This window comes from Martes martes (genome assembly GCF_963455335.1).
Source record: "Martes martes genome assembly, chromosome: 8".
NCBI lineage: Eukaryota > Metazoa > Chordata > Mammalia > Carnivora > Mustelidae > Martes > Martes martes.
In genome coordinates, this window is record NC_137895.1 from 90363244 (window position 1) to 90371887 (window position 8644).

At 33.0% G+C, this 8644-nt stretch overlaps 1 pseudogene across 1 annotated transcript; it reads right to left on the reverse strand.

Annotated features, from left to right (window-relative positions):
- Positions 1–6786: 6786 nt before the first annotated feature.
- On the reverse strand, positions 6787–7750 carry LOC308347523 (olfactory receptor 6C2-like; annotated as a pseudogene). Its single transcript has one exon. The product of its transcript is annotated as an olfactory receptor 6C2-like (transcript).
- Between the last annotated feature and the right edge of the window lie 894 nt (positions 7751–8644).

Below are 8644 nucleotides of genomic sequence, written 5' to 3' on the forward strand. Positions count from 1 at the left end.
TGAGTGGATAAAGAAGATGTAGTGTGTATATGTACAATAGAATATTATTCAACCACAGGGAAAAAGGAAATCCTTCCTTTTGTGACAACATGGATGGTACTTGGGGGCATTATGCTAAGCAATATAAGTTAGACAAAGAAAGATAAATACTGCATGATATCACTTATATGTGGAATCTAAAAACATAAAAAAAATCAGTAACAGAGTGTAGGAAAGTTGTTGCTGGGACTGGGGGATGAGGAAAATAGGGAGAGGTTGGTAAAAGCATAGAAACTATAAGGTGAATAAAGTCTGAAGATCAAATGTATGACATGGTGACTATATTTGATAACACTGTATTGTATAACTAAAATTTGCTGAGAATAGAACTTAAATGTTCTCACCAAAAAATCAAATAAACCCCAAAAACCTTGAAACCAAAACCAAAAACCCAAACCAAAACATTTGATGACATATAAACTGTGATGATTTGATATATGCAGATAGCTCATTGTTCCCATGGTGGGAGCCGTTTTGGAGGACACAGTCTTGAGAGAGCAGTGTGTCACTGAAACCATCTAGACAGTATGTGATTAAACCCAGCTAAAGCTTCTACATAAACTTTTACATTCTGGAGGAGGTGAGTGTAGAGATTTAATCAACTTGCAGCCACTGATGACAAGTCTCGTATATAATATATTCTTCTGCTTGTTGAAACTACAGTTTATCAGTCTGGAGTGGCCTGGATCTTTTGGTCCCTCCTTGCCCTTTGTGTAATGGGACGAGTTTAGATTTCACCTGGAAAGCTTCTGAAATTGTGAATCAACAACTTTTTTAAATTAAAAAAAAAATTATAAAAGGGCATTAGTTTCCACAGTGGTACATTTAGATAATTTCAAGGTATATTAAGAAAATCAGATTACTTTATTTATAGGGCACTCTAATGACAAATCATGATTCATTTATTCCCAATTTATGTTTTATTTTTATCTGCACATTGGGTTAGAATTACTTGTATTTATATTTTACTGCTGACTGAAGATATATCCTAAAGTTAAACTTAAACTTCTAAAGACTTAATTTTTCTTTGTAGTTTGGTTACACATAAAATGCAAATATATGCAAATAGTTATGGGCTTTCGTATCCATTACTTAAGATTTTGAGATCTAGCATTATTCTAATTTTTGAACCCATGTTTTCTTCTCTAAACAACTTTTTCCTGACTCATTTCTTTTCCTCTCTCTCCCTCATGAATTTTTTGTCCAAACTTTATGGTCATTGTTGCTATTGGTGAGAAATTTGTTTGAAATGTTAAGATATGTTGGGTGTGACATTCACAGGATTGTATGACATCATCACGATTTTTTTTTTTTTACTTTTAATTTGTGTGACTAAGATTTAAACATTCCAACATCTTGGTTCCAATGTCATTAAGTCAAAAAAAAAAAGTCAGATTTCAAATATTAATCACATTCCCCAAGCACTATTTACTTTCACTATTATTCAGTCTTGTCATCTTTGAAGTGGAAATAATAATAGTGTCCTTTACACGCCATTTAAAAAAACTAAATTCTACATATCTGAAACTTAGAAAGTGCCTAGCTTGTTATAACTATATGCTCCCTATTTCAGTGTTGTTATTCACAGTAATTTTCCTTTTGTTATTCACCCTCCATTATTCTTTACCACATTGTAATCATACATTTGACCCCATTGTTCTTTTTATAAAATTTTCTATTTATTTATTTCAGTGGGGAAGGCAAAGGGAGAGGGGGAGGGAAAGAATCTCAAGCAGACTCCCTCCTGAGTGCAAAGTCTGACATGGGGTTTGATTTCATGACCCTGAGACCATGACCTGAGCTGAAACCAAGAGTGGGTTGCTCAGACAACTGAACCATCCAGATGCCCCACCCCTGTTGTTCTAATAAAACCATGTTTACCAAAGTTTATTAAAGACCCCACCTTTTGATCTAAAATAGTAGAAGACATCTATGTAGAATGGAACCCAATGAAATTATGATATATGGATTGGATGTCATTCAGTGTAATCAATTCTTTCTCCTATTCCAGTATCACCCTGAAAATGTACATTATTTTGAGGCTAATGTGGTGCTTTTTATTTAGAATAGCATCTATAAGTAACACAGTTCCATATATATTCAATACCTAAAAAATTTACTGGAAAAATTTTTTCAAAAAGATTTATTTATTTATTTGAGAGAGAAACAGAGAGATGAAGAGAGAGAGAGAGGGAGATAGAGGAGGAAGTAAGGGAGAAGGACAAGCAAACACTGTGCTGAGTGAGGAGCTCCATCTCATGATTCTGCGATCATGAACTGAGCCAAAATCAAGTCCTTATTGGTAAAAAATTCAAGTCAAATTTTCCACCTGAAGCTACATTATTCTTATTTGGGATACAGCTAAAACTGCTGGGATATTGAATTTACTTATTTAACTTGTTATATTCTGAGTCTAACATTTTGACTTTTGTTTTTGATTTTTTTTTCTTGCTAGTGTAGTAAGTCTTATCATGAAGAAGCACTACTCTGATCATATTCATTATATTCACTCCTGAAAAAAAGTGGTAATTGCCTTCTCTTTGCCTTACCTGTCAATCAGAGGAATAGTAGTATGTTCATGAGGAGTAATTGTATGTTCATTGATACTGCTTTTGCTTTCTTGATGAATCTCTCAGTGGGATATGAAGCCCAGAAGCCAGGGACTTTGAAATTCTAAATTTGTGGCATTATGTTTAGATTCCCCCCCCCCTCAACTAACACAAACTAAATACTATGCTGGCTTTTAAAATATTTTCAAAATGAAATCAGGGTTTCCCAAAATAGTAGATTTCCTACAATTTGAACTGGAGGCTCCTGTTCATTTACTATGTGAAATGTTTTGTTATATTGCTTTATAATATTTTCTCCATATTGAGATGGGGCCAGTACCAGCTCTGATCATGTGCCTAAATGCCAGAGTTGAATCCTAGGGATGACAGTCACTATCAAAGACAAGGGGCATGGACTTGCTCATGGTTTGCTTGAGAGCTAGAATGCTCCCATAAATGTAGGTCCACTCCTGACATTTACAATTGGTCATTTCTATGATGAAATGATCAATTCATCACAGCGACGACCATTTCTGCAGCCCACCCCCATCCCTGAATCTATTCTTCCCAATGTACAAAGACTTGGGCTTCTCTGGAAACTAATACAACCCAACTGACTCTGAGAATCATTTTTCTTCCAGTCATTAAAACTATACTTCCATAAGAACTCTGACATTACAATGCAGGTGTTGAGTATAACTGATCTGAATTTTTATTGACTGATTGCTGTTTGTATGATATGTAAAAGGTTTTAAAATTTGATTTCTAATAAGATAATGCAATGTGGGCCAAGTTGTTAAGTGTTTTTTTTTTTTCATTGAACAGTGCATCTTCATGTCTCTCAAGTTAATGCTACTTTTGGATGACTTCCTGTTTATTGGTACATACAAATGATCAATGAGTATAAGCTATCCCAAAGTAATACATTTAAAAAATAACATTTTTTAATATCCATATTAAAACTCACATCTTTTAGTTTTATACAGTCAGAGAAAATCTGTTTCCCAGAGACAACATGACCCAGTTATCACCAAAAGAGAATATAACTGAAAGGACAGAATTGATCATATTTATTTATACTTCTGGCAATTAATTGTAACCTTTTGATGCTTATCTACAATTATTCTTACAACTACAAATTTGAAAATAAATGTAATGTTGAAAACCTGCATGACAGCTTCTGTTCACTGCTGATTGAATTCATGGCCACAGTTACAGAATCCGTGTGACTTAATAAATTGCATAAACTTCCTCAAGATAGATGTGCTGTCATAAGCCCAGGAAATATTTTCTTTTACTTTCCATCACTAAAAAGAAAGGCTAGTACAAAGGAACTTCCAGTAGCTTTGGAAACTTTGATGTTCTAAATTATCTTTGCTAGCGTACAGAAATGCAACTAATTTTTGTTATTGATCTTATATGCTGCAAACTGGCTGCACTTATTAGTTCTAATAGTTGTTTGTGGATTTTCTATATACTAAATCATGTCCCTTCTTCCTTTCCTGTCTTTTTTTCTTTTCTTTCTTTCTTCCTCTAATTACCATGGGAAAAAACCCTTTAGTAAAATGTTGAATAGAAGTGGTAAAAGCAGATATCCTTTTGTTACTGATCTTAGGGGGGGAAACATTCAATCTTTCCTCATCAACTATGGGATACCTGTACATGCTTTTATTAAGTTGAGGAAGTTACCTTCTATTCCTAGTCTTTCAAGTGTCTTTATCACAAAAGGGTGCTGGATTTTGTCCAATGTTTTTACTGTGTCACTTGAGATAATCATGTGTATAATGTGTAACATTTATACATTCAGAGAGGTTTTCTTTTTTGCATTTTTTTGGTTTATTTTTTATTGATCTGCAGTTAACAAAACCCCTGCAACTTCATTTCTTTCTGCTTGGCAACAGACATTTTACCATTTTGTAGATGAAAATCTATTTGAAAGAGATTTTCTTCATTTTCACCCAAATGTATATATACCAAAACCTACATATATAAGTGGGATTATATGATCAATGTTTTATTTTGATTTTTCCCTTTGTCTCATTCTACCCATTCTTCTTTCTAATTACATTGTTTAGTTTCTGCTTCAGATAACCTTCATTAAAATTTGTTTTCCTTTAATATTTTATATGTTCAGTAATTATATGAAAATAAATATTCTGTAATACATAAATAACTTATGCATTCACACAGACACATGCTTATACTAAAATTTTCCAATCTGGAATATTGGCTGTCTTTCCTTTATTCTAATTAAATTTTATATTCTTTTAAGAGATTTTATAATATATACACACACACACACACACACACACACACACACATATATATATATATATATATATATATATATATAAAATCACTTCTATGTTAAATTTATTCTCTTGGTAATTAAGCCAAGATAACATTTTATGACCAAAATAACATTTGCTCATTGATTTCCTGTTGCTTTTGCTATTAAAGTCTACTGCTTTTTAAAATATTTTCCATTTTTTCAGCTAGAATACCAAATTCCCTTACTAGTTCCATTTGTTTCCTATTAGTTCCTTGAGTTTTCCTTGTATGTAAGAATGCCCTCAATATAAAAAAAAAAAAAGATATATCAAATTTCATCAACTTTAAGACAGCATTAATTGTAAGGCATGCCATTATACTATTTATCACAATTGAAAAGAAAATGTTGACAATTAGCCTATGAACAATGGTAGATGCCATCCATTGTATGAAATGTCTGAATTTCAGAAAAGCAAAATATGAAAAATACTTTAAAATCAAGGAAATGCCATTGTTTTTATTCTTTCCCATGTATATCATGATTATTTTGTTTTCTTAGGTCATCATCCAAGATCTAATAAAATAAGGGGCATTTCTGATTTTTACTCATCACATTCATTGGGGTGGGGTTTATCTGTGCTATTAGAGTTTACAGAGACCTGGCTTTTGAATTTTTTGAACTGATTTAATTGATTTGAATTTCTACCCACAGTAACATTTTTCATTTACTTTTGTTTTCAATGTTTTTTTTTTTTTCAAATTTGTTAGCATAAATTCCTCACTTTTGGTCTAGTTTATGTATTTTTAAAAAATGAATTTATTTAAGATAACAGAATTCCTTCTAACTACAGCTTTTTCAGTGTTCCAAATAATTTGTGATGGCATGTCTGCATTTCATTACTTTCCAGATAACAATTAGTTAATTTGATGTAAATTCCTCAATTTCCAAGGAATTATATTATGTGGATTTTTCATTCTTTACAGGTAAAACTCTGTATATTATGGTTACTATGGCAGAATTTGGACTATGAGAGCTTAATTTGTATTAGATGTAGGCACAGGCTATCAAATACACTGGGGAATGTTTTCCCCTTGACTCAGAGCTCTATAAGCAGCAGATGATATTTTTTTCAGAAAAAATGTAATCTTTCTATGAAAATGAACTTGGTTTTCTAATTCAAACTTTCACTGAATGTGCAGCTATTGTGCTGTCCCAAGTACTTTCCACATTAATCCTGAGACTTTAAGCCTAAGCCTTTGTGATCCATAATGCAATGTCCTGCGCCCACCCTCCAGTCTATGCTCACCTCAGCACCCAGTAGTCATTTTGTAGATTATTACTGTACTTTTAGTTGAATCTTTATTTTTGATACCTCCTGTTGACCACTTTGCGATGATTTCAGCTATAGAGTTAAGAGAATATTTATTACATATCATCCAGTGTTTCTGTGTGTTCATTATAGTATATTTTCATCTATTTTCTCAGTATTGGAAGTGCCATTACTCTTTTTCACATACATTTTAAATTATGTGATTATTCATCCATTTTAGACATTTTACCTATAAGTACTCTTATTACATGTGTTTACATATCATTATTGTGTATATTGAAGAGCTACAAACAATTTTACCCTATATTTCCCCGAGGAATAACTCTTATTATATATTGTAACAAAATTAAGAAGTTAATTTCTCTTCAGAATGGTTTTTTAGAAATTGATATGCAAAACTATCAAATATTGGTTTGAAAAATCAAAACACAAGAATGGCATGAGCAGAGCTCAATGGAAGATTGGTTAAAAAAGTGTTGAGAAAATTAATGCAACAGAAATATATGCTATTAAAAAACAAGATTATAGATTTCAAAATAAAATAACTGTGGATATTTATTCTTGTTTTTGAGATATTTTAAAAAATAATATTTCTTTTACTTAATTGAGAGAAAGGCAAATTCTTTTGACTGAGTCCTCAAAGGCTTTCTTAACTTCATTGTTTCTCAAAGTATAAATAAATGGGTTCAATGTAGGTGAAATAGAGAAAATGAGCAGTGAAACCACTTTATTAATGGTTACTTTTTCCTTTGCTGTAGGATTCATGTAGATGAAAATGCATGTGCCATAGGTGATGGAGACCACAATCATGTGGGAAGAACAGGTTGAAAGTTATTTTTCCTTTGTTGGACAGAAGGGAATCTAAAAATTGTCTTGATGATATAAGCATATGACAGAACCACACATGTAGGTATCATATTCAAGGTCAGCACAGCACAGATTATAACTGTCCATTCCATGAACCATGTATCTGAACATGAGATTTTCACTAAGGGAAATGCATCACAGCCAAAATGATCAATTATGTTAGAGTCACAAAATTTTAGATTTAAACCCAGGCTAAGTGGTGGGATTATTATACATAAATCAGCCATCCAAGAACAGATGATGAGAGTCCTGCAGGCACCATTGCTCATGATGATCATATAATGCAAGGGTTTGCAGATGGCCACATAGCAATCATAGGACATGGCGGCTAGCAGAAAAAAACTCTGATACCCCACAGAGGTCAGTAAAAAACACTTGGATAACACAAGCATTGTAAGTAATAATGTTGTCACCTGTTTCTATGCTATACAAATATCTGGGAATAATGGCAGATATGAATGCGATCTCCAAGAAGGAGAAATTTTTTAAGAAAAAGTACATGGGTGTTTTAAGGTGGGAATCCACAAAAGTGAGTGTGATGATGGTCAGGTTTCCAGTTACACTCAGTGTGTAGGTCAGAAAGAGAAAGATAAAAATCAGAACTTGCAGCTCAGGGTCATCCGTAAGTCCCAGCAGAATGAATGTTGTTATTGTACCGTTTCTCATCACTTACTTCTGACTTCTCTCCAGTCTGCATGTGATATTCAGATAAATGTTCTCATTGATTGTAGATTATTTTAACTGTTCTACAATATAATGTATTCAAGCTTTTATATTTCATTATGTTTTTAACATAAATATATATTATACGTATATTTACATTTTATGCCTATCCTGTACTTAGTATTTTCCCATGTGACCAAGTAGATTACTGAGGGAGTGTCATATTAAGGGTAAAAAAGTTCTTCCCTATTGAGAAACTGAGTCACAAATTTTCATGCTTGATTTCATTTGTGTCTTTTCCTGACACTTTGGGTCTTTTTAGAAAAATAGTGCTAATATAACTTGGGTTCACTATATAGACACTAGAGCAAAACAAGAAATCTTTAGGGATATCTGAGTGGCTCAGTAGGTTGGGCATCTGCCTTCAGCTCAGGTCATGATCTGAGGGTCCTGGGATCAAGTCCTGCGTTGGGCTCCTTGCTAAGCAGGGAGCCTCCTTCTCCCTCTGCCTGCCTCTCACCTGCTTGTGCTCTCTCTCTCTCTGACAAATAAATAAATAAAATCTTTAAAAACAAAACAAAACTGGAGGTCTTTGTTCCAAAAGAAGATTTTTGTTCTTTGGTGTGCTTTTAGGTTAAGTGAGCTTAATTCTTATGAGCAACTTCATAACCTGCTGATTCCCCCTACCTCCTGCTACACAGCCTAGCTATTTATCTTTCTGAATATTTGCATTACTGGCTGAATTTGTGTTACATTTACTGCTGATACAAATGATAACAGCCTTCTCTTCCCTCTCTCATCTTTCAGTGAATGAATTATTTTATTTTCATTGATGTCATACCTGTAGGGACTCAGATATGTCCAATACACAATCAAGATCTTAAACGTTGAGGTTTTCTGGCATACTGAGTTTCTTTGCATTAT